Genomic DNA, 27,458 nt, shown 5'->3' with positions numbered 1-27,458 from the left:
AGAAAGTTTACCACTGCTCTACAGCATCTATAGCTTTCAGTTTTGTATTAGTTACCTATTGCTGAATAACAAATTACCCCAAAACTTAGCAGCTTAAGGCAAGACATATTGTTTCCCAGTTTCTGTGGGTCAAGAATTCAGGAGTGGTTTAAATGGGTGGTTCTGATTCAGGGTTTCTTATGAAGCTGCAGTCAAGACATCAGCCAGGACTCCAGCTATCTGAAGCCTTACCTGGAGCTGAAGCCTCCACTTCCAAGATGGTTCCCTCACATGGCTGTTAGTAGAAGGCCTGGTTCCTTGCTAGCTGTTAGCAGGAGGTCTCAGTTCCTTGCCACATGGACCTCTCCACAGGGCTACTTAAGTGTCCTCACAACATAGCAATCGGCTTTCCTCCAGCAAGTGATCTGAGGGCAAGGAGAAGTCTGTAACATCTTTTATGATCTAGTGTCAGAAGTCACACACTCTTATTTGCACATTACTCTATTTTATTTTACTTTTGGGCCGCGCTGTGCGGCATGTGGGATCCTAGTTCCCCGACCAGGGATCGAACCTGTGCCCCCTGCAGTGGAAGCGTGGAGTCTTAACCACTGGACCGCCAGGGGAGTCACTGAACATTACTCTATTTATTAGAAGGAAGTTACTGAGTTCAGTTCACACTCACAGAGAGGAGAATTAAGCTTCATCTTTTATTTTTAATTATTTATTTTTTGCAGCTTTGAGGTATTTTATGATAAAAGCTGGTACTCATATACATCAATGAAAATGAACTTAAAATTCATCATACATATACTTCATTTTCTAGCTTGAACTAGTAAATCTTTAGCGTCATTGATTTTTGACTGTTATCTAAGGAGATCCTGCCTTGTCTGGGTGATTTAAATGCATAATATGTCAATGAGCATCTCTTTCCTTTATTGGCTGTAGGGCTCACTCCTAGTAGTAATGCTGCTTCCCATTTTGTCATTTTGGGTTCACACTCACCTCTGTAATAGCCACTGGTGAGGGCAGATTTTGATAGACTGTGAAACATGTTTTACTTGAGGCTCCATATGCTTCATGGCTTGCAAAACGTAACAGCCTGCACATCCTGCAGCAGCAGTGGTCAGTCTAACGACTACCAGTGTATTGGCCGTAGTTCTGGCTCAGCTCCTCTGCCTCCAGGGAGAGCACAGTTGATTCCAGCCCAGAAGCCACAGGTACCAACTTCATTCCTCCATCAGAAAGCAACGCGGCTGCCACCAGCAAGCACGAACCGCCCAGACACGGGGGCCCCAGCACTTCAGCTTCATCTTTTAAAGGAAAGAGTATCAAAGAATTTATGGACATATTTTAAAACCACCATCCTTAACTCCAATGCTTTTTTTAAAAAATAATTTTTTTTTAATTCTTAAAAACAATTTATTTGTTTTTGTTTTTGGCTGCGTTGGGTTTTTGTTGCTGCACGCGGGCTTTCTCTAGTTGTGGCAAGCGGGGGCTACTCTTTGTTGTGGTGCACGGGCTCTTTGCGGTGGCTTTTCTTGTTGCGGAGCACAGGCTCTAGGCGCGTGGGCTTCAGTGGATGTGGCACGTGGGCTCAGTAGTTGCAGCACGTGGGCTCTAGAGTGCAGGCTCAGTAGTTGTGGCGCACGAGCTTAGTTGCTCCGTGGCATGTGGGATCTTCCCGGACCAGGGCTCAAACCCGTGTCCCCTACATTGGCAGGAGGATTTTTAACCACTGCACCACCAGGGAAGTGCCCAAACGATTTTTAAAGGTTTTTTTTTTTAAAGGCCTACAAGAGGAGTTAAACTTTTTCCATAAAGGATCAGTTAGTAAATATTTTTGGCTTTGTGGGCCATATGATCTCTGTTGCAACTACTCAACTCTGTATCAGGAAAGTAGACTAGACAATAGGTAAATGAATGGACATGGCTGTGTTCCAATTAAATTTTATTTACAAAAAATAGACAAGGAGTTGGATTTGGCCCATGGGCTGTAGTTTGCCATCCTCTAGTCCAGAAGATTCTTCTTCAGGAACACAAACCAGGGACTTCCCTGGTGGTCCAGTGGCTAAGACTCCGTGCTCCCAATGCAGGGGGCCCGGTTTTGATCTCTGGTCAGGGACTAGATCCCACATGCCTCAACTAAGAGGTCTCATGCCACAACTAAAGATCTCACACACGGCAACGAAGATCCCGCTGCCGCAGCTAAGACCCAGCACAGCCTAAATAAATAAATAAATAAACATTTAAAAGAACGCAAACCAAAAAGTTGACTCACATAGAAGACACATAATTTAAAGCCAGGGATCTGTGCATCTTTGACCCTTCTCAACCAAGTCATAAGCTCCTCCAGGATAAGAACCATGGCTTATAGTTCTTTTTATTCTCCTTCAGCACTTAATAAAGTTCTGAGCATGTAGTTGCTATTTAATTAATAATTGTTTATTATTTAATGGGTTCATAGTATTCTGTTGTATGACTATTCTATAATACGTAAGCAATTGTTTCTAGTCTTTGTTGGTACAAATAAGCTTCAATAAATACGGTTCTACATACATATTTGTACACACATATGAGTGTATTCTAGGAGAGATTCCTAGAAGTATAATTATTGAGTCAAATATCATGTGTACTTTTGGGACTTCCCAGGCAGTCCAGTGGTTAAGACTCTGCGCTTCCACTGCAGGGGGCACGGCCAAAAAAAAAAAAAAAAAAAAGATCATGTGTATTCTTAATCTGACAAAAAGAATTTCAAATTAATGTTAATGTGTAATTTATTTCATATAATAAATGTACACTATTTCAGGACAAAATATACAAGGTGCCTTGAACTTTATTTATAGACTTGTATTTCCTGTGTGATCTTCATAGAACACTGTAAGCCCTTTATATGCAAAGTAGTACAATTGAATGCTGATGACCAATGTATCTATTGTCAAGGTGGTGTATGTAGGTCACAGAGCAGGCAGAAATGAAATAAGTCTCTTGTTACCATGTTTTCAGAAACTTCTTGAGATGTCTCATAGAACTTTTAGATTTCCCAGAACATAATACAGAAATCACCACTAGCACTGCCCTTGCCACATCAAAAGCTCCTATCCTGAGAGTCCTTGTTAAAACACAAATATGTTCAGGAGGCAGTATATCCCCTTATCTCACTATTATGTCAGTGTACACTATGGAAAGTATGAAAGGATTGGCCTGGCATCAGTGGACCAAGAAAGGGTGACATTTTAAAAAGTCATTTTTGGGACTTCCCTGGTGGTCCAGTGGTTAAGAATCCGCCTTCTAATGCAGGGGACGTGGGTTCAATCCCTAGTCGGGGAACTAGGATCCCATATGCCGTGGGGCTACCGAGCCTGCATGCCACAACTAGAGAAGCCCGTGTGCCACAACAAAGATCCCCGTGTGCCACAACTAAGACCCGAAGCAGCCAAGTAAATAAATAAATGAATAAAAAGTTATTCTCGATTAAAAGAATTTGCTGGAGAGGGGAGGAAAGGACCAAATTGTATTGAGTACTTATTAAGTATCAGATTCTTTACTCATGTTTCCGGTTAAAGTAGATATTATTTATCTTTCTTTCACAGATGAGGAAACATGCTCAGAGGATTTATTGACTTTATTTACGTGTCAGTCAAGTTTGATTGGAATTGGGGTCTAACTCCTAAGCTGTTTCTACTATATTATGCTGCCTCCCAATATGCTCAGAATGTACTGATATTCTCATGCTAGAGACATACAACACCTCAGAGCACTGATTTCCCTAGCCTGGCCTTATGACACTAATGAACTTCAGGAAAATTTCAGCCTTTGCTCTGTCCAAGAACAAAGCAGGAGCTGTCCATCTGAAAGCAGACTTTTCAGCAGGTAAAGGGAAGCTGGCAGAAGAGATAGGGTAACCAGAAGTAATTACCTTGACCTAGAGTTGAGAGAAATGGAATGATTTAATTTAGTCATATTGTCTGGTCATTATGCTAATTAGAGGAAATAAAAAAGAAAGGGAAGGCAAATGGAAAGGAAAACAGTGGTGGTTAGGGGAATACTTGAGAGAAATAAACTGTTTGCTATTTATGGTCCCAATGAGGTAAAATCAAAACTGAAACTTCTTTGCTCTTCCTCTTTATGATTTTACTTTTAGGGGAAAAATCTATTTCACTGTATTTCAGTTTCTCTCCCTAATAAATATTAGAGACAAACTTTGCTATTTTAACAACTACTTCTGTCCCTGTGCTTGGAGATTGTTCCTGGATTGTATTTCTTCCAAATATATAATATATATGAACATATATATTATAATGAAGAAGCTAGAGTAAAATTTCACTCATTTGGACTCTAGTAATTCAGAATTTAAAAAATCAGTTGTGGGTTGTGCTGAAATTTATGCTATTGGGGGTATAGATTTTTAAAAAATGACAACGAAGTCATTGAAAAAACAAATGGTGATATTCAAGTCATTTAAGGGAATTAATAACCTGTAAATAATTTAACACCTATTTCATATTTATTGCTTCTGTCTGAATTCAGACCAAAAAAATGTTGAATTTATTCAGTAAAGAAACTCTTGTTTACATGGCATTCAACAACTGAATTAATCCCTAAGGGGCTATTATACACCTTAGATCTGCATTTTGGGAACGCTGAAAGTAAGAGGTTAAAAAATAATTTTTGGAAGGAAGGGTTATGCTAAAAGGAAGTAGAGAATTAGGGTCTAGAAACTATTATTGGAATCGACACGTAAGAGGTTTTTTGGTGACATCCAGAGGTTAGTTTTGGTAGTGTGGTGTGAATGGAAGCAAATTTTCAGGGATTTCAGGAATGACTAAGTAGTAAGGAACATTCATTCCAAATATTTGGCAGGGAAACGAAGGAGAAAAAGGACAGTAACAATGTAGGGTGGGAAATAACTGCAAGTGAAGATTTTTGCAAAAAGTGGGAGACTTCTGCATGATGGGAGGCAGAAAAAGAAGATTATTCTAGAAAGAAATGGAAAGGAATGGGATTAAAACATTGGGTAGAAATGAACAAATTAATAAATTAGACCTTACAAAATAGAAAAAAATTCTGGTCTTTGAAAGTCAGTCTAAGAAAATGAGAAGACAAGGCACACACTGGGAAGAAACATTTGCAAAACACATATCTGATAAAGTATTGGTAACCTGAATATGTAAAAGACTCACTAAACTCAATAATAAGAAAACAATCAAAAACAGAAAAAGAAAAAATGGGCAAAATATTTGAACAAACATTTTACAGAAGAAGATATACGGATGGCAAATAAGTACATGAAAAGATGCTTGACACTATTAGTCATTAGGAAAATGCAAATTAAAATGACAATGAGGCATCACTACATACCTAGTAGAATGACTTAAAAATAAATAAATAAAACAAAACCAACAATTGATAATGTCAAATGCTGCTGAGGATGTGGAAAAACTAGAACTCTCATACATTTGTGGTGGGAATGCAAAATGGTACAGTCACATTGGAGAACAGTTTGGTAATTTCCTATAAAGTTAAACATGCATTTATTCTATGACCTAACAAACCCACTCCTAGGTATTTACTCAAGAGAAATGAAGACTTATACCTACGCAAAAACCTCTATGGGAATCTGAAAAATATATATATATATGTTATATAATATATATGTATGTAATGTAATGTTATGTATGTTATGTAATATATATATATATAACTGAATCACTTTGCTGTACACCTGAAACTAACACAATATTGTAAATCAACTGTACTTCAATCAAAAATCAAAAATTAAAAAAAACCTCTATGGGGATATTTATAGCAGCTTTGTCCATATTTTAAAAATACCAGAAACATGCCAAATGTCCATCAACATGAAACAGACTGTGGTACACCTCTACAATGGAATTCTGTTTAGCAGTAAAAAGGAACAAACTACTAATACATGCAGCACCATAAATGACTCTCAAAAGCATTACGCTCAGCGAAAGAAGCCAGATTCGAAAGTCTACATACTGTATGGTTCCATTTATACATTTGGAAAAAGGAAAACTATAGGGACAGAAATCCAGTCAGCAGTTGCGAGGGGGCTGAGGGTAGGGGAGGTACAAAGAGGTGTGATGGAACTTTTTAGGGTGATAGAAATACTACATATCTTGATTGTTGTAATTGTTACATGACAGCATAAGTTTGTCAAAATGCACAGAAACTTACACCATAAAAGGATGAATTTTACTATATATAAATTATACCTCAATCAACTTGAAATACAATTTTTAAAAAAATAATAGTTCTCATATTTATTTATTTTTGGCTGTGTTGGGTCTTAGTAGAGGCACACAGGCTTTCTAGTTGAGGCGCACAAGCTCAGTATTGTGGCTCGCAGGCTTAGTCGTATCCCCTGTCATGTGGGATCTTAGTTCCCGGACCAGGGATTGAACCCCCGTCACCTGCATTGTAAGGCAGATTCTTTACCACTGGACCACCAGGGAAGTCCAAAGAAACAATTTTAAATGGTTGGGTAGAGAATAGTTTCTGGGAAAAAGTATTGGTAGGAACACTTGAGCACGCACGTTTTTTCTTGCTTTAAAGCTTTTGCATACATGTGTCCTTCACTTAAGGAGTCTCTCCTTTTCCTTTTTTCCTGAATAACTCCATATTCTCCTTTGCGTTTCAGTAAAGCATTACTCCCCCCACCCCCAGAAAGACTTCCCTGGCCCATAGACTAGGTTAACTTTTCCTGTTGTGTGTTCCTAATAGCATGCTTATCTAATCCCTATGGCAGAGTGTATCATACGCTATTGCAACTGCTTATTCGTTTCTCCTCTTTTGTGCTGTAAGCTCCCTGAGAGCAGGAATAGCACCCATCTTAGTTAATTACTGTATTCTTGTATTTAGCACAGAGCCAGGAAGAATATTTGTTGAATATATAAAGCAGAAGGTTTGGAATGGCTAAATGAGAAATTGAATATTAAATTGATAAGGGATGAAAAATATGTAAGTTATTCCCCAAACTACATCTCCAGTTCTGACCTCATACCTATGTTCTACTTACCATAATTCAGATTGTCTATGTGATATCTTCACATAAATGTCCCACTGTTACTTAAGGCTTAATACTTCTAAGCAGAAGTAATTTTCTCCCTCCTCAATTTCATTCAAATTGAATTATTTTCCCAATTATTCTATTTCTGTCAAGTGGTATCTCTATCCTTATAGTCTTCCAAAAGAGAAACTTAATTACATTTAACTTTTCCTTCTACTTGCCCTCTCATCTAATTTGATATAAAAAAATTTAAGCCCTTCTTTTAAAATGTTTCTCATTCACATTTGCTTTCTTTTTACTCCCACTGCTGTTCTTATAGAGCCAATATGGTCAGAGAGGCAGACACCAAGCAAGGAATCACATATTTGAAAATGTAATTATGACTTGCAATCAGTACATAGAGGAAATAAACAGAGGGCTATTATATGGGATGGGGAGGACCTAATCTATATAGAATGGCAAAAGAACACTTTGAGAAGGTTACATTTAAGCTGAGAAGAATGAGAGAGAGCCAGCAATAGGGAGAATAGAAAGAAGACCATACTGAACTGAAGGAAAAGAACGTGCATAGTATTTGAGGTGGGGAAAAAAATTGGTGTTCAGTTATAGCATGTTCCAGAAACTAAAAAAAGATGATTGTAGCTGGAGGGCAGTGAGCAATGGGGAAGAGTGATAGAGAGGAGGCTGGGGAAACAAGCAGGGACCAGGTCATGTGAAGTGTTGTATACTATGGCAAAGGGTTTGGATATTATTGTTTCTAATGTGAAGCTACTGAAGAATTTTAATCAAGGGAATAACATAATGCAAGAAGTGGCAAGCAAGAAAATTGCTAAACATGTGAACATATCTAAATAAGCATTTATTGTAAACAACATTAACAATGATTTTAAAATCTAGATTGAGAAGATGTTAAAACTAAAATATTAGATAACGACAGTGAGCAAGATGGGAAGGAAAGTGATTGGAGATAAAGTTTTACAAAGCCCTTGATTATTCGGGAAGAGAATAGGTAAATTAACTTTAGACTTTCTAATGTGCATGTTAAGAAGGTAAGAATAATTATCAAAAGGATAGAAACATAAAGGCTCTAAATCAATAAAGGTGAAGAAAGAGGAATAAATAAAACCAGAACCATCCAATAAAAGGCATGCAAGGAGGAAAAAAAGTTTAAAAGATGCATTATAAATTGAAAAATAAAACCACATCATAGAATTGTAGAAATAAGTCAAAATATGTCAATAATTTAAATATATTAAGCTTGTCAGTTAAAATCAGAACTGCTTATATTAGGTAATAAGGAAAATATCTAGCTATATGTGTTTGCCATAGACATAGCTAAAACATAAAGGCATAGAAATTTGAAAGCAAATGAATGGAAAAAATATATGATGGGCAAATATCACCCAAAAAGAATGTTAATGTAGTGATATTAATACCAGACAAAATAGACTTTAAGGTGGAAAGCACTGTTAGAAATAAATTTATTTATTTATTTATATTTTAAATGTACCTCTTTTTGTTTGATGTGCACCATTTTAAAAGTCTTTATTGAATTTGTTACAATATTGCTTCTGTTTTATGTTTTTTGGTTTTTTGGCCCTGAGGCATGTGGGATCTTAGCTTCCCGACCAGGGATCGAACCTGCGCCCCCTGCATTGAAAGGCAGAGTCTTAACCACTGGACTGCCAGGGAAGTCCCATAAATTTATTTTTAAGATAAGTAATAAAGGAATAATTTACCAAGGAGATATAGCAATTCTGAATCTATATGTAACTTACAATACATCTTCAACAGATATAAAGTAAAAATATCATTGACAGAATTGCAAGAAATAAACACATTTTAAATTACAGTGGGAGAGGTTTTTTTTAACCACATTTCCTACAGAAACAGAAAAAGCAGACAAAATATTAATAAGGATTGGAAGATATGAACAACACAGTTAGCAAGATTGATTTCATGGATACAGCCAGAATCCTTCACCTAACAGAGATTACATGTTATTAAGTACACACGGAAAACTTACAGCATCTTACTGCAAAGCCAGTCTCAAGAAATAGCAAAAGAATTGATATCACATGGACTACATCCATTTTTTACAAGAGTATAACAAAACTAGAAATCAACAACAAAAAACCCCACACCCCACAATAGAGTAACTTTTAGTTTCTACCTTAAACACATAGGTGGATGGTAATAGTGCCATTTACTGAGATAGGAAAGTCTGAAAGAGGAAAGGGTTTTTAAGCTGGGTGGAAATGGGGTCAGAGGAAAGATGAATCAGTTCAGAGACGTCTGGGCAACCTAACACCTAGTGAAGTATTGGGACAGATGTACCTCAGCTTAGTCACCAGCCGTAGATTTAATGTGTCTGCTGTGACCACACTTCTTTTCAAAGAACCCTCTTTCTATTTTGGGATTTTGTAAATTTGAGTTTGAAATTTACCTAAATTAATATTGTCAATTAATTGGTTATATCGCCACCTAGTGGTGTACTTTAGGATAGCAGGAGATGTGTTTTTGTTTATTAGATGAATTCCTGTATACTTTTTTAAAAAATTAAAGAAATCAAGGATTATAAAACCATCGGTTTCATTGTTCAAAATATTGCCATTATTATATCTATATTATGCACTTTTTTCCATATCCCAAACTATCAATATTGCTTTTATTTTAAACTATTAATATTGCAAAATGTTAGATCTCCCCAAACAAAAAAAGTTGAATGCACAAAAAATTACACAAATAGCTAATATTTGTTGAATGCTGACTACGTGCTAGGCACCACTGTAAGTTCTTTACATTAGCATCTCGTTTAATGTTCACATCATTTCTATAAATACTATATATTATGCCTGACTTGAAGAAATTGAGGCATAGAGAGATAAGTAATTTAATCAAAGCTACAGGGCTAGTAAACCACAGAGATGAGATTTGAATATAGGTAGTATGGTCCTATAGCTCTTTTTTTTTTATGGCTCTTAAGCTTAATCATTATGAACATTGTTTAAATCAGGAAAAAATGAATATAGTCTAAATGTTTAACAATAAAGAAAATGGCCCAGTAAACTCTAGAGTGTCAGTTTGTTAGAATGCTATGCAGACATTTAAAATGATAGATTCAAAGATTATGTAATAACATGGGAAACTATTTATAATGTGAAAAATCTAGCCAATGTTATGCATACAGTATTAGTTATACATCTGTATGTGACAGTCTAATATGTTTTTTTATTTTTTGTTTTTAAAAACTTATTTGGAAAAAAAACTTATTTGGAAATAATTTCAAACTTATAAGAAGCTGCAAAAATAAAAATAGTACAAAGAACAGTCATATACCTTTTACAAAGATTCACCTATTGTTATTTTATCCCCTTTGCTTTGTCGTTTATTCTCTCTCTCCATACACACACATAATAAATGCCAATTTTTTTCCTGAACCACTTGAGGTAAGTTACATACATCATAGCTCTTACCCCTAAATACTTGAGCATATATTTCTGAAGAATAGGGCTTTGCCCTGTAGCTATTGACTTCATAAATTTACAATGGTAGAATACTTTTATCTAATTCACTGTCTATATTCCAAATTTTTAAGTTGATCTATTAATGTCCCTTATAGGCTTTTCTCTTTCCAGGACAGGTTCAATTTTAGGGTCAGGTACAGTATTTAGTTGCCATGTCTCTTCAGCTGTCTTAAATCTTGAACATTTCCCAGTTTTTCTTTGCCTTTTTTTGACATTGACATTTTTAAAGAATGTAACTCCGCCCCACCTCCACCTTTTTAAAAAAATAGAACATTTTTCATTTTCTGTTTGTCTGATGTTTCCTCGTGATTATATCATCATACGCTTTTAGTAGGGATACTGTACAGATGATGTCATAACCTTCGCAGGATATTACATCTGAAGGCACATGATGTCTATCTGTCCCTCACAGGTAATACAGTTTTAATTTTCATCATGCAGTCAAGGTGGTACCCACTACCTCCACTGTATAATCATCTTTTAATTTTTTTCCTTGCAACTAATAAGAAGTGGGGGGGATAATTTAAGACCATTCATGTATTCTATTCTTCCCCCAAATTTCTCTTACATTTAGCATCTATTGGATGACTCTTGATCCTATCTTTACCATGAACACTGCCAAATGATGATTTTCCATCTAGCACCCTGTCCATATTTACCACTAGTACCTCACAGGGCTGCATTATGACTTTCATGAGCCCTACGATATTTTGCCTTCCTGGGCCCTTTACTCCATAAAAATTTTTTAAAATTATATTTATGACTATGTTGGTATAAAGATTAATATGATCCAAGCTAGATTTATTGTTATACATTTATTTTTCTTTTGGTTTCTTTTAAAAGAAATAAAAATTAAAACATTTTCATTGGCCTTTAAAAGTATCATGGGATTTTGGGACTTCCCTGGTGGCTCAGTGGTTAAAAATCCACCTGCCAATGCAGGGGACACGGGTTTGAGCCCTGGTCCAGGAAGATCCCACATGCCGCGGAGCAACTAAGCCTGTGCGCCACAACTACTGAGCCTGCGCTCTAGAGCCCTGAAGCCACAGCTACTGCAGCCCGCACGCCTAGAGCCTGCACTCTGCAACAAGAGAAGCCACCGCAATAAGAAGCCCATGCACCGCAACAAAGAGTAGCCCCTGCTTGCTGCAACTAGAGAAAGTCCGGGTGCAGCAACGAAAACCCAATGCAGTCAAAAATAAATAAATAAATTTAATTAATTAATTAATTATTTAAAAAGTATCATGGTATTTAGACACTGTGCCTAATGGTAAGTTGACTCTAGGCCCTCAGTATTCTGCACTAAGCAAGAGGCCTCCCTTCTCCCCCATTTATCTATCTATCTGACTATCTATCTACCTGTCTGTCTGTCTATCTATCTAAGATTATGGACTCATGGATTGCTATTTTTCTCAATGGTGTATAGTTCATTATTGTTTTTACTTAGTTTGGTGCTCAGATTGTCCCAGATTTGGCCAGTGGGAGACTCTTCAAGCTGGCCCCCATGTAATATGCTCCTGTCATCTTCTAGCACTTACTATCTGGCATAACAAGATGTTCCAGGCTCCAATTGTACCTACATTGCCCCAGCGCTGGTATCAGCCATTTCTCAAAGGAGCCCAGGTTCCTTCTAGTGGGGCATGGTATTAGAAACCAAGATCTGGACACCAGATATGCTCATTGCTATTGGGTTATATTTGCTACTTTGGCTATTCTTTCCTTTGAATAGCCAGAGCTAGGAAATATAGGCATATATGTACATATACATGGGTACAGACATAAACATGTATATACACACATATTCATATTTTAGAAATCATGAGTTCACACCAGTTTCTCTAATTCCAACCTATCTCTGCAGGATTCTTTCTTGTCCTCCCTATTCTATACTTACGTATCCTTTCTTCCACAGTGAGAAACTTGGTTCCCAACAATTTCCTCAATCTTAGATTACATATAAAATTGTTTCAGAATTGCTTTGCCCATACCATTATAATTAACAATCATGCTAAAAAGAGTTTAGGATTTGTTTGCCCTTTTCTCTCTCTACCCTCTCCAAAACTTAGGATATAATGTGTCCATAAATTCCTTGGATTAGTTCCCTTTTTAAATTTTATTCCCATTTAGTGTGGTCATGGTATTCATTTGAAATAAAGTGTGTTCATTTGTATGATTGGATTTTGGTTTTAGTTTTTCCTCCCTTCTTATTATTTTTGAGTATGTAAGATATTAATAAGCTTTCAAAAGTCAAAACTATATAAAAATTTACATTCAGAGAAGGGTCACTCCCTTCTGTTTACTCCTTCCACCCCTTCTCCTTGTAGGAAACACATTTTGTTGTTTTCTGGTTTATCCTTCATGTTTCTTTTTGTAATGATAATGCATGTTTCCTTGTTTTTCCCTTTTTTCTTACACAAAAGGTAGCATATTATATATGTTCTTTTGCACTTTGCTTTTTTCATTTAATATCTCCTGGAAATCATTTCATATCAGTTCATTGAGATCTTCCTCATTCTTCTTTACAGCTGCATAGTACTCCATTGTATGAGTGCATTATTCAAACAACTTCCTTCAGTTAGATATTTAGGGAGGTTCCAATATCTTGAAATTACAAATAATGCTACAATGTATAATCTTGTTCAGGTGTATTTTTATGTTATTAAAGGTATAACTTCAGGATAAATTTGTGCAAATGGGATTACTGTGTTGAAGGGTATATTTGTATGTAGTTTTGCCACATTCCCTCCAGCAATGTATGAGAGTATCTGTTTTCTTATATCCTTATCAAAAAAGTGTACTGTCAAGGTTTTGATTATTTTGTCAATCTAATGAGTGAAAAATGATATCTCAATATGCTTTAATAATGTCCATTGTTCTTATTATGAATGAAGTTGATATGTTTTTATATATTTAAAAACTATATATATCTCTTTGTGAATCGTCTGTTCATGGCTTTTGCCTATTTTTCTACAGGAAATCTTCTGCATTTTTACTGTTTGATACAGTAGCCTCTAGTCATATATGGTACTTGAGCACTTGAAATGTGGCAAGTACAAATGAAGGACAGAATTTTAAATTTATTTAGTTTTAATTGCTTACAATTAAAATGTAAATAGCCACATGTGGGTAGTGGCTACCCTACTGGACATCACAGCTTTATGTCTCACTTGTAGCTCGCAGAAGCCCGCTTAACTCCTTTTCTCTAGAATCTGAAAAAACTGAGCTGTAATATCATGATTCACTAATGATCCTATCATTGCCCTATCATACAGTGTTTATTTGTAGTAATCTGATTAGTGTCTGTATACCTCATTGGATCACAAGCTCCTCGGGCAAGGGCTGTGTTTGTTTTTTCTCAGTTTTATATTGTGCTCAGCACCTAATCCAGTATCTAGAACATAACAGGTGCTCAATAAATATGTGAGCACATGAATGAATTTAAAAGTATATGAACACCGGGTCGCCGCGCTGCGCGCCACTGGTCTCCCCACCCCACCCCGCCGCGGCCGTCGGGAGGGGGCTACCCGGCGGCCGTCGTGTTGGCTGGGGCCGTGTGCGCGCACGCGCGCGCGCGCCCCGCGTCCCTGGGGGAGGTGGGAACCCGCTGGGGGAAAAAAAAAGTATATGATTATACCTTTGCTATAAATGTGGACTCCACTATCTACTGCGTGTGTGTGTGTGTGTGTGCGCGCGCGCGCGCGCGCGCTTGGAGGGGGTGCGGTTTCCAGAGACAAATCTAAAGATGTGGAGATGATACCAAGACCAGGTTATTCAAGAGAAATGGAGTTGGTTGCAGAATACTTTGGAATCAGGAAATTGGCTTTATTAATAAGATTTTTAAGCACTCACTTTATGCCAGACAGTATCCCAAGTACTTTATGTGAAGTGTCTTATATTATCCTCATAAAATGACCCTGTGGAATAAGTACTATTATTATCCCCATTTTACAGATGGCATGGAGGAAAAGAGGAGTAACTTGCCCAAGGTCATACAGCTAGTGAGTAGTAGAGCAAGCGTTTAAGTCTAAGCAATCTGACTTCAGAGCCTACCTTCTTAACCACAATGCAGTATTGCTTTCTGTTTGATTGTGTCCATATGGTGACAGAAGCTTAGTAACCTCAAATGTCTGCATCAAGCTTTTGTCCAAATTTAAGCTTCAGTAAGCCACTGTCTCCTGGAGGTTTAGACCTCTTTCCAGTGGTGCAGGTGGAGGGAGACTGGGATAAGAGGATATGAAAATCTACAGAGGATCCCTTTTCTCCAAAAGTCAAACATATATTTTTGCCTCTCGGATTTTCTGCCTTGTACATAATAAAGGGAAAATAAAGCATTTTCTTTGATAAAACAAGACACAAAATAATCAATCCCCCCTTCTCCAAACCTCTGGTCTAGTAAGAAAACTTAAAGAAAGCTAAGAGTTACTATAGCCTTATGAATTAGCTAGTTTTATTCAGCTTTCCCTCTCTCCTCCCTTCATCTCTGTCACATATTTAGTGCTCCATACATAGTCCTATTTAGTTGATATTCCTAATATTGATATGTTCTTTCATTTAGTTGTTTCTTTAATTGTTTCATGTAAGGATATCTTATCTTCCTGTGCTAATTATACTCTGCTTGCCCCCGACCCACCCCCTTTCCTAGATTCACTCTCCATCCTTTCCTATCCTGCTTTGAACCATGGAGCACTGATCTCTATGGGTGACATCACCTGGGTTCCCCTGCCCTCTGGCTTCCAATGGGTTGAGCAGAAGCTTGGCACAGGGGTGGAAAGAAGAGCAGGAAGAAAGAGGGATCGGGGTATTTCTTTTCCCTTCTTTCTCCCTACTTTACTACCATGTTCTCAAAGTAGCTGCCTGAGAGCCCCTCCTGCGGGGCTCCAGCATTCGCGAGGCTCCAGCATTCTCTGGGCTCCCATAACACTTTCTTCACCTTGCCCCTGCATGTCTGGGGAAGGGAAGGTTTTAGCAAACTCTTGCTCATCCCTGGGTGACTCTACATACCTGCTATTTCCTGAACTGCACACATCTTTGTAAACAGGCCCTTTAATAAATTATTCTCTGTGAAATTTTTTGAGTAGAATATTATTTCCTGCTTGGGACCCTGCTCAGTACATTTCCCCTTTAGAAGTCTTTCAAAATTCTTAAAGGCATGGAGGAGGCCTAGACTTTCAACTAGGGATAAGATTAAATAGGCCTCAGGTGGATTGTCCCACAAATTGGATCAGGTGATTTTATCACTCCATTTCCAAGATTATTCTGGGGAGAGAGACTCTGAATGTGACAAACGTGTGTACCCTGTTATATGTATCAGAGATAGTTCCTCAGGCTCTTTTTACAGCTTGAATGAAATGACCTCAAGATTATTCATTCTCTTTGCCCTGGGACTCTGATCATCAAGAAACCTTGTGAGGGCTTCCCTGGTGGTGCAGTGGTTAAGAATCCGCCTGCCTAGAGAACAAACGTATGGACACAAAGGGGAGAAAGCGGCGGGGTAGGGTTTGTGGTGTGATGAATTGGGAGATTGGGATTGACATATGTACACTAATATGTATAAAATGGGTAACTAATAAGAACCTGCTGTATAAAAGAATAAATAAAATAAAATCCAAAAAAAAAAGAATCCTCCTGCCAATGCAGGGGACACAGGTTCAAGCCCTGGTCCGGGAAGATCCCATGTGCTGCGGAGCAACTAAGCCCGTGCACCACAACTACTGAGCCTGCAAGCCACAACTACTGAGCCCACGTGCCACAACTACTGAAGCCCGCGCGTCTAGACCCCGTGCTCCACAACAAGAGAAGCCACCACAGTGAGAAGCCCGTGCACCGCAATGAAGAGTAACCCCTGCTCACTGCAACTAGAGAAAGCCCACATGCAGCAACGAAGACCCAATGCAGCCAAAATAAATGAATTAATTAACTAAAAAAAACAACAACCTTGTGATTACTAAACTGGTTCCCAGGTAACCTGATCCAGAGAAAGGGGTACCCTGGAGGGTAGTAGACACCAATAATCCAGACCGTGAAAAAAGTATAGTCTTCACTTAACATTAATCATGAAAAGAAAAAGAACGCAGTTCCCCATCTTTCCCCTTCCACAAGCACACTATGTTTTTCGTGGTTTTTTTTTTTTTTGCTATGGCTTCAGCCCTGTGGTAAAATGAAGATTCCTGTTACCCAGATCTATAAACAAGTCTGTATCTGTACTCGGATATGGTATCCATATTCTATCATCCTTCCTATTATAATAGAAGAATCATTTTTTCTGTCCAAGAGCAGCCCCTCTCCTTGTGCTATTATGCTCATCCTCTTTTGTCTTCTGAAGGGCTTCCCTCTTCAATTATCCCCTTTTTTTCCCACAATTATTTCTTCCTTCTTATTGGAATATTCTCATTAGCTTACAAGCATGCTCTAGCATCTCCTGGTTTGGTAAAAACCCTCCCTCAACTCTACATCCTCTTCCAACTAGTGCTTCATTTCTCTGCTTGTCTGAACAGCAGAATTTTTGGAAAAAGTTGTTTACACTGGCTGTCATCACTTCCTTACCTTTCATTGACTCCATTCTGGCTTCCTTCCAGGAAACCCATCACTCCACTGAAACAGCTTCAGTCAAGGTCATCAGTGACCTCCATGTTGTTGAATTCTATTGCTCTTTCTCATCTTACTCAGCCTCTTATAAACATTGGACACAGTTAACCAGTCTCTTTTAAAAAATACTTTCTTCTCTTGACTTCCATGGCACCATTCTCTCAGTCTCCTTTCCTGACTCCTCCTCCTCCTCTGTTCAACCTCTAAATGTTGAGTTGTCCCAGGGCTAAGTTCTAAACTTGCACTATGCACACGTGGCTATTGAGTAATTGAAATGTGGCTAGTGTGAAATGAGACATGCTGTAGGCATAAAATACTCTCTAAGTTTAAAAGACTTGGCATGGGGACTTCCGTGGTGGCACAGTGGTTAAGAATCCGCCTGCCAATGCAGGGGACACGGGTTTGAGCCCTGGTCCGGGAAGGTCCCACATGCTGTGAAGCAACTAAGCCCATGCACCACAACTACTGAGCCTGTGCGCTAGAGCCCGCGAGGCACAGCTACTGAGCCCACGTGCCACAACCACTGAAGCCCGCGTGTCTAGAGCCCATGCTCTGCAACGAGAAGCTACCGCAATGAGGAGCCTGTGCACCACAACAAAGAGTAGCTCCTGCTCACCGCAGCTAGAGAAAGCCCGCGTGCAGCAACGAAGACCCAGCAGAGCCAAAAATAAGTTAATTAATTAATTGATTGATTAATTAATTAAAAAAGGACTTGGCATGAAAATATATGTAAAGTATCTCATTAATAATTTTTATATGAATACATATTGAAATAATATTTTAGGTATACTGGACTATTAAAATTAATTCCATATGTTTCTTTTTACTTTTTTACTGTGGCTACTAGAAAACTCAAAATTACATATGTGGCTCACATATAACGTATTGGGCTGTGCTCTTCTATATCCTCTTCCCTATCAACTTTCTCTTTTCATCAACTTATCTAGTGCCATAGCTTTAAATGCCATCTATATGTTGACTCCCAGATTTAAACCTCTAACTCTGACCTCTCATTTGAAGTCCAGACTTACAGATCAGCTGGGAATTGAATTTCCATTTGAATGTCTAAAGGTATCTTGGTATCAATATGTCAAAAATGGAATTTTCTCTTTTCTCCAGCCCTATTATGTCCCCTGCTAGTTTCCCATCTCAATCAATGGTGCCATTATCTGTCCAGTTGTTCAAACCAAAAATTGAGTCATCTTTGATCACTCTATTTTCCTTACCCATTTCATCCAATCTTCCAACAAGTCTTGTTGGTTCCACCTTCAAATATATTTTGAATTCCATCCATTTTTCTTCATCTCCACTGCTACTATCCCAGTGTAAGCCACTGTCACCTCCCAGACCACTGTAACAGCTTTCCAACTGCTCTCTTTGCTTCCACTCTTTTCCCAATACAGTCTCTGCTCTATATCTCAGAATGATCTCTTTTAAATATACACCAGATCATGACAGACCTCTACTTAAGCTGTTCATGACTTCTCATTGTACTTAGAATAAAATCCATACCTACCATAGCTTGCAAGGCCCAGCATAAGTCTGATCCCTACTTATCTCCCTAACCTCATTCCATGCCACTCTTTCCCCTTCTTATAATGATCTCCAACTTCATTGGCCTTCCTTCCATACTTTGAATCATGTCAAGTTTGCTATTGCCTCAGGCCCTTCCTATGGTATTCTTCTCTCTGCCTCAAATGCTCTGCTCCCAGAGTTTTGCAGGGCTGATGTCTCTCCATCCTTCAGATCTCAGCTCAAATGTAGCCTACTTAGAAAGGCCATCCTTGCAAGTGGTATTCTGTCCTAGTCGTTTTCAATCTAATCATATCACACATTCGTTCTTTCTTCCTTCTTCTTTTCTTTCTCTTACAGAAATGTTTTATGTATTTGTTTCCTTTTTAGTGTCTGTCTCCCTTGAAGAGTATAAGCTCTCAAGAGCAGGGACCTCGTGTGTCTTATTTGCGCCTGCATTCTCAGCATCTGGTATGAAGCTTGGTCCAGAGTAGACACTAAAGATAGTTTTGAGTGATACATTGCAAAATTAATATGAATCAAATGGTTTTTTGAAAAGAATGAATAAAACTATTTGGGAAATAAATAAATTCACTTTGGGATGAATAATATAAAATGTCTTAGAAACTAAGGCATAACTTAAGGAGCTATGCATTGGGCCTTAGTAGATATTAATCCCTTAGTGTGATTGAGTTTGTCATGTTCAGCAAATATTGAGGACCTAGCATTTGCAGAGCATACTCTCTCTGCCCTCAGAACTGGGAGAGCTGGTGCTCGCTTCGGCAGCACATATACTAAAATTGGAACGATACAGAGAAGATTAGCATGGCCCCTGCGCAAGGATGACACGCAAATTCGTGAAGCGTTCTATATTAAAAAAAAAAAAAAAGAATTGGGAGAGCTGAGAGAACAGTGGGACACTGAGCCTGAGAGGCAAAGGGGAGGGATGACATTAAAGAAGAAAAGTGGGGAGTGGGGGTAGGGGAGAGGCCCAGGGCAGGTGCTAGCTCAACAGATAATAGATCCTAACTCTAATATTGCCTAGATTTTAGCTCTAGCAGCAACCATGGCTATTATTTCTTTGCATCTAGGTCAGTATGCATAGTAGGTGTTCCATAAATGCTTTTTGGTAGAATAAATAAATTTATGAATTTTAAAGAAAACTCAGGAAAAGTGAAGTCTTCAAATTTCTGACCTTGGATGATATTGGAAGTGTCTGGGAAGTAAATGAAAAAGAAGGAACATGAACTGGAAATTATGAAGTAGAAACAAGGTTGAATTGGACACTCAAAGGTACACTAGCCTGAGGATTTGGGAGTAAGGGACTAATTTCTTCTCCTCATCCTGCTTCACGCCCCCAGAGTTGAATCAACCTCAGAATTCCTGTTGACCTCAGGAGAGGATTCCAAATACACAAATCAGGAAAACAGAGAGAGGAAAATCTTTGAATGTTAAACAGCAAAAACATTCAGCTTGAAAGACATCTAATTTTTTCTCAATCCAAATTAGACAGGCTATGATGCTTAAAAGAAAACGAATGCTGGTGCGAAGCACGAATGTATTATCTGATTGAAATAACACAGGACAGATACATCTGTGTCCAGATTGTACTTCTGCTGTGGTCTATTTTAGGGAGCTTCTGGATTTGAATCTAAAACTGATATCTGGAAAAGAGATAATAATTTGTGCTCACATAGTGCTTTTCATTCAAAGGTCTCAAAGCACTTTACAAAGAAATAAGTATTATTATCCCAGATGGAACAACTCAGACAGAGGGGCTGCTGCCCTCTTCAGCAAATTGGAGAGTGTAAGCCCTTGGACTCTTGATGCAGCCCTAGGCTCTAAATTTTTTTTTTTTTTTTTGGCTATAAATTATTGAATCATGTCCTCTATTGATTGGGAGCTGGGACTACCAATGATGTGACTTTTAAAAATATACATACAAAGTAGAACATCAGGCTCTATGCTTAAGAATTTTAGCATGTGTTCAAAAAATATGAAAATGGCTGGTTTTAAAACTGCTGATTTGGGGTAAAGTATGTCTACTTAAAGTAAGAAAATGGTTATTCTAGTCAGACTAATACTAGTTAACATGTGCTAAGCATTATTCTAAGTGTGCTATATATATTCTCTTATTTAATACTCACAACAATTTTTTTTTTTTTTTTTTTTTGCGTTACGTGGGCCTCTCACTGTTGTGGCCTCTTCCATTGTGGAGCACAGGCTCCGGACACGCAGGCTCAGCGGCCATGGCCCACGGGCCCAGCCGCTCCGCGGCATGTGGGATCCTCCCGGACTGGGGCACAAACCCGCGTCCCCTGCATCGGCAGGCGGACTCTTAACCACTGCGCCACCAGGGAAGCCCCTCACAACAATTTTTTAATCGAAGTATAATCGACACGTGACGTTATATTAGTTTCAGGTGTACAATATTATAATTCGGTATTTGTATACATTGGGAAATGATCACCACAATAAGTCTAGTTACCATTTGTCACCATAAAAAGCTACAAAATTTTTTTTCTTGTGATGAGGACTGTTCAGATTTACTTTCTTAGCAACGTTCAAATTTGCAATATAATATTTTTGACTATAAGACTCACGGCAATTTTAATGAGGTAAGAACTATTATCACTTTACGCATTTACCATTGAGGAAACTGAGACCCAGAGAAGTTAAGTAACTAGGCCAAATGTCAGCTAAGTAATTGGCAGAGCTGAGACTTGGATGTAGGCAGCCTGAGTCCATTACCCATGCTCTTAGCCAGTTACTCAGTGCCAGGTACTGTGAAGCATTTTGCATGCGTTATGTCACTGAATCCTCACAAAACCTCTAGAGGTAGGTATATTATTATCCTGATTTTATTTGGGAAGGACAGTAAGGATTAGAAAGGTGAAGTGACTTGCCCAAGCTCCCATTCTAGTATGTGGGGAGCCAGGATTTTGCAACATAAACAAAAAGAACACTAGGCAGGAAGTCAGGGTTTTAGTGATGTTTCTGCCACTAACTAGGCTGTGTGACCTTGAGCAAATCCAATAGTCTGCATGGTCTCCACGTCTTCCTCTGTGACAGGAGGCCATTGGGCTACATTGACGCTGATTCCTTCCCAATGCTAATATCCTCAGAGTCTCAATATCTGTTTTCTATCTGGTCCCTTGTTTAAAAATCCTTGGAGGAAAAGAAATTAACCACACAGAACCTGAGAGTGACTCTGGAAGCCAAATTTAGAAAACAGATCTCAAAAGGAGAAAAAAAAGAAGTTTACAAAATATCTTTACTTAGAAAATGAGACTGTCCTGCAAATTGTTTGGCTTGATTTGTGAGACCCAGTGACCACATAAAGGCCATACACATCACCTTGATGGAACAGTTCTCCGGGATGTAATAAGCCATGTAACCTGGTTCTGTGGCCATTTCTGGCCACTGAATCGGCTAAAGCTGGAAGAAGTCCATCCTCGTGTAGGAGGGATCTGGGAGAAGAAGCCAAGCTTTTCATGTGGGTGTTCTATCTTGAAGTCAGTATGTCTATACCATTCTGTCTACTTCTGTTTTTGTTCTCAGTGATTATTATGTAGTGACACAGCCCACTGCTACCATGAACAAGTTTTTTCACAAGCATGTGGGGAGCCTGTATAGTGAACAGGTCTGCCTTCCATTTCTCTGTCTGGTTCTGTTCAAAAGTATTAGCTTGATCCACAGGAAACAAAATCATTATCTTGAAGAGATTTCTGTACTCCCATGTTCATTGCAGCATTATTCATAGTAGCTAAGTTACAGAAACAACAAGATCAATGGATGAATGCATAACTATGGTATATATATATAATGGAATATTATTCAGCCTGAAAGAAGAAGAAAGTCCTGCCATTTGTGACAACATGGATGAACACGGAGGGTATTATGCTAAGTGAAATAAGTCAGCCAGAGAAAGACAGATACTGCATAGTATCATTTATGTGTGAAATCAAAAAAAAAAAAACAAAGTCATAGAAACAGAATAAAATGGTGGCTGCTGGGGACTGGGGAGTGGGGGAAGGGGGAGAGGTTGGTGAAAGGGTATATGCTTTCAGTTATAAAATGAATATGCTCTTAGAATATAATGTACAGCATGGTGACTGTCGTTGATAACTATTGTATAGTTGAACTTTGCTAAGAGAGTAGAACTTAAGTGTTCTCATAAAAAAAGGGGGGCAGAGTATAGAAGGTGGTAGATACTGTTAATGAGTTAATTGTAGGAATCCTTTCACAATGTATACATGTATCCAATTATCATATTGTACACTTTAAATATATGACAATTTCATCAAGTATACATCAATAAAATAAAAATAAATAAAAGACAGAAAAAAAAAAGAAAACCAAAAAACGCCCCAAAATGTGAGCTTGAGTTTGTGAGAAACCTTGGTCCTATCAGTAGCTCTGTGATCTTGCGAAAGTCAAATTCTCTCAGAGTCTCAGTTTTCCTCATCTTTTGTAAAATGATGCTTATACCATTTGCTTGCCAGTGTTGTACATTTCAAATAGTCTGACATTGGTGGAAGTATTTTGGAGAGATTGGAGACCTCTCAGACGACAATGAAAGCGAGGCTGCAAGACGCCTTCCCCTCAGAGAGACACGGTGTTGTGCATAAAGCAAGCCTGAATGGGAATCCCAACACTGCCTGCCACTTGGGCAATTTACTAAACCTCTATAAGTCTCTTCAGTTTGTAAAATGCAAAGTTGTTGAGGCATGGAAATATAAACATGAAGCTCCTGACACACAAGAGGCCATTTAAATATGGTGGCTATTATTATTTTGACTATCAATTATTGAATTACAGTGAAGAGTTAGCAGGTTCAGAATATCAAGCTTTATTTTCTGAGACTGTGTACCAATTCACTTTGATCCCTAAGGAAAAGCCAGAAGAGAACTGGGTTCTCTTCTCTACTAAATGGCTGATGTTAATTCTGTAAAGCTTATCTTCATACACACCACACCTTGGGGAAATCTGGACAAGAACCTCTCTTCCTTTTAGACATCTCTGCCTAAGTCTCCACCCTCTGTGGCCGCAGGAATTCTAGTGGACAATTGGGATCTCAAAACTTATCTTTGCGTTCTAAAGAAGATAAAGTTATAGTGCAATAATTCCCAACCTTTTAATTCCCTAATAATTCTCTTTTTTAGCACCAGAATCTCATTTTAAAGTTAAAAAAATTTCAAGGAATCCCATATAATAATAGTTCTACTTTAGGTCGCTTCTGATTGAGAAAATACATGATAAAAAAATCAGCATCAGTAAAAAAAATTAGAGGATCCTCTCTCAAACATTGTTGGGAATAGGTAGTATATGAACTTGATAAAAAAATTCACAAGGTACAAAAGGGAACACCATGAAAAGCATTCTTCTTGCACATTCCTCCGCCACCCATCCTCCACCACCCAGTGCCCTTCCCCAGAGCCTACTATTGTTTCCATTTCTGCTGTGTCCTTTCAAAGGTAATCTACGATCTACGAATACTTATGTATGTATCCTTTAAAAAAAGACAAAATGGTAACATACCTTGCCACTCCTCTTCACCTTGTTGCACTCTTCTGCATACTTAACAATGTCTTGTTATACTTTAAAATGGATATGTGAAAAAAGAGATGGAATATGTATTGTTATTCACCACACTGGCCTCTAGTATTGAAAAATTGCATTGCATTTTTTTTTTTTTTACATTTTTAAAACCTTTTTATTTTATATTGGAGTATGGTCGATTAACCATGTTGTGAGTTTCAGGTGCACAGCAAAGCAACTCAGCCATGCATATACACGTATCCATTCTCCCCCAAACTCCCCTCCCATCCAGTCTGCCATATAACATTGAGCAGGGTTCCCTGTGCTATACAGTAGGTCCTTGTTGGTTATCCATTTTAAATATGGCAGTGTGTACATGTTGATCCCCAGCTCCCTGAATGCATTGCATTTATAATATACAGAAAATCCTAGTGTGCAATAACTACATACCACATAGAGAGTCTCAGCTCTTAGATTAGGAACCACCAGTATAAGTAAAATATCAATAACATTCAACATTAATTTTGGCCCTTACTCTACACCAGGCATTGTTCTAAGCACTTTACACTTGTTATCTCACATAATCCACATCCTTCAAATCCTTCTAATCCCAGTTTAAATGTTATCTCCTCAGAGAAACCCTCCCTTATCCAAGTAGACCTACCCTCTCCCCTTTCCATTATTTCCTATCATTTCATCCTGTTTATTTCCTTCAGGACAGTTACCTATTCGTCCTATTTCACCTATTTGTTTACTGTTGTCTCCCGAATGGAGTAAGAGCTTTGGGAGCGGGGACAGTGTCAGTTTGGTTCACTGCAGTATATCCAGTGACAAGTCCCATGCCTGGGTGCTGGGCATAGAGGAGCCATTCCATCAGATGTTTATTGAATTAAGTACACAATGAGCAAAAAACAATTTTATGAGGTAGACCCTAGTATAGTCTCCATTATACGAATGAGAAAGCTAAGCCCTAGAGAGGGAAATAGAGTCAAGTCAAAATTAGTAACTTACAAAATTGGTTTAAAACCCAGTACTGCTTGACCCTAGAGCACAAGCTCTTCGCCACTACCCTGGTCTCAGGAACAGAAGACTGAGTACAATCTTGGCTGTGTATGATCTTGAGTAATACCCTTTTCCTTCCTGGGATTGTTTCTTCCATTGCAAAATGCGAGGGTGGAGTTAGTAATCTTCCTTATAGCTATGATCGATGAAAATGCAAAAGGAGACACTGAAGGGGCCAACAAGATTGGCTTGATGCCTTTAAGACAGCTGATTTCCATTCTTTAATTCCTACCCTCCTTCTTTCACTAAGGATTTGCTGATCCTTATTTTATGCCAGGCACTATGTTGGTTGTTCCTTTGGATAGGTATCTAAAGCCTAATAGGACATAGTCTCTGCCATTAAGGTGCTTAGTCTGATGGGTCTAATGCAGACCCATTAATAGCTGCTTGAAGTACAGTATAGGTCTTTGCCATAACAGTAATATGTATGAGGCACATGGTAACACAGAAAAGGAAGGAATTAATTCCACCTTGTATGCGTATGGTGGTGAGGATGGTGGTGCATATGTAGGGAGGGAGGGATGAGGTTTACTGCTGAGCTAGGCCTTGGGGATAGAATAGTTTTCCAGGTGGACAAGGCGGAGGTGAGGCTTCCTGGACACAAGAGACATCATGTGCAGAAGCACACCAAGAAACAGTATGATGTGCTGCGGACTGCTAGGGTAGGGGCTTGGCTCCCAGAGAATAGAGTTGGCTAAGTAGAGGGGGCCCGTGAAGAGCCATGCTGAGGAGTTTGGACTTTACTCCTGAGAGCAGTGGCATGGCCAAATCATATTTATATTTTATTTTTAGAAAGATCACTCTGGCAGTGGTAGGACTGGAGGAGGGTGATGAGGTGAAAGGTGTGGAGACTAGTGAGAAGGCTTTGTGGTGGTCCAGGTGAGAGGTGAGGAGCACTTGGACCTCGGGTATTCATGCAGAGTTGGAGAGGAGCTAGATAAATCGGGGATTTTTTTTTTTAAAAAGAAGTGGCAAAGGACTTGGTTGTTGGTTGGATGAGGGAGAATAAAATGAGACTGAGGGACTTGCTGGATTGGGTGGCCAAGTATAAAACGGTTCCATTAATGATTATATGGAATTAGGAGTTGGGTGGGAGAAATAATGCTGTTGGCTTTGAATATGTTACGTTTGGGGGGTCTCTTAGCCAGGAGGAAAGCTCTAGCTCCCTCTTGCCTTTCCAGAATAGCATTCCTAGCCAAAGTCAGACATCCTCGGGCCAGTTACCTGCAGTCCCCAGTCAGGGATAAGATTCTCCAAGACCTCACTGGAATTCCTGAGCTCCATATGCTTCAGGGATATAAGCTGGGTCTTAAAAACTCCCTGTATCCTTATTGATAGAAGGAGAATGGATCCCTAACTCGCTTTTTAAAATCAGATGCTGGCTTCAGTGGAGCAAACTCTCCTGCCTCTTTGCAAGCAGCACACTTTTAAAAAGAAACCATTTCCTGTGGGGCAGCTCTGGCCCTAACCGGCTCTGGCTCTTAGGTTGGCTCCCAAGAAGCTCCCACCTCCTTTAGGAAGAGGCTTTTTTAAAAGAAGATGAGGTTGTATACCGTGTAACCTGGTCCCGCCTGGCTTCTGGAGAAAGCCCAGAGACCTGGGGACTGGACCCTCTCTCAACCACCACCCGGGGTTAGGTGTCCTCAACGCCGAGGCAAACTCCATGTAGCCCCAATTCTCCCCCAAATGACGGGGCTGGGATCCTCCCCCACCTTAACTCGAATCTCCAGCGCTCACCTGGCGGTGGCAGGGCCAAGCACGTGGGCCCGATTAAGGGCTGGCCTCTAGGGTCCTCCCAGGGAAGGGGATATACAACCCCAGGAGGCAGGAGGCTGGCCAGTCACCCGGGCCGTGACAATCTCCTTGGCTCCTACAGCCGATGTCCAAAGGCAGGGCACAGCCTGTGTCCCACTTCCCCCTTCATAGGACGGTGCCAGAATCTGTTATCTCTACTCCGCCCTCTGCTCACGGACTACCCCACTGTCGTGCCCATAAATCCCAAGAGCAAAGGGTAGCACAATTCCTCCCGCGTCCCTGCGGGCCCTGAAGCCGGGCACTGAAGCAGTGCAGTCCCAAGCTTCCCCTGCAGAAGCCGCGCTCCCCACTCGGTTCGGGGGTAGAGGGGGCGCGAGAGAGCAAGTGGGCGGACGTCCCATCCTCCGCATCCACCTCCAGGTCCTGGCGCGCAGGGTGGGAGCGCTGCGCGCCTCCGCGCTGCGCAT

General features: G+C 39.3%; 1 pseudogene across 1 annotated transcript; it reads right to left on the bottom strand.

The window, feature by feature from the left end:
* Window positions 1-791: 791 nt before the first annotated feature.
* Window positions 792-27,458, bottom strand: LOC309819871 (mitochondrial import inner membrane translocase subunit TIM14-like; annotated as a pseudogene). Its single transcript has 2 exons — window positions 27,206-27,458; window positions 792-1,114 (listed from the first exon to the last, which is right to left on the bottom strand). The product of its transcript is annotated as a mitochondrial import inner membrane translocase subunit TIM14-like (transcript).

This window comes from Grampus griseus (genome assembly GCF_964374135.1).
Source record: "Grampus griseus genome assembly, chromosome: 3".
Classification (NCBI taxonomy): Eukaryota; Metazoa; Chordata; class Mammalia; order Artiodactyla; family Delphinidae; genus Grampus; species Grampus griseus.
The sequence above is the reverse complement of the archived record's forward strand: the minus strand, read 5'-3'. Positions and strand labels throughout refer to the sequence as shown.